This window comes from Symphalangus syndactylus, chromosome 24 (genome assembly GCF_028878055.3).
Source record: "Symphalangus syndactylus isolate Jambi chromosome 24, NHGRI_mSymSyn1-v2.1_pri, whole genome shotgun sequence".
NCBI lineage: Eukaryota > Metazoa > Chordata > Mammalia > Primates > Hylobatidae > Symphalangus > Symphalangus syndactylus.
In genome coordinates this window covers 58088667-58088935 of record NC_072446.2, presented here as the reverse complement: position 1 = coordinate 58088935, position 269 = coordinate 58088667, and positions in this window count along the sequence as shown.

Sequence of the window (269 nt, the reverse complement as noted above, 5' to 3'; positions counted from 1 at the left end):
GCTGAGGCAGGAGAATGGCGTGAACCCGGGAGGCGGAGCTCGTAGTGAGCCGAGATTGCGCCACTGCACTCCAGCCTGGGAGACAGAGCGAGACTCTGTCTCAAAAAAAAAAAAAAAAAAAAAAAAAAAAAGACTAGGACAAATTTCCCCTGACCACCCCCAGGACTCTGGGCAGACCGTGAAAACCCTGTAACCACAGGCAAAGCCTAGCACCACCTGCATTCCTGGGACACACCCTGGCTTTGGTTTCCACAAAAACAGGCCGTACA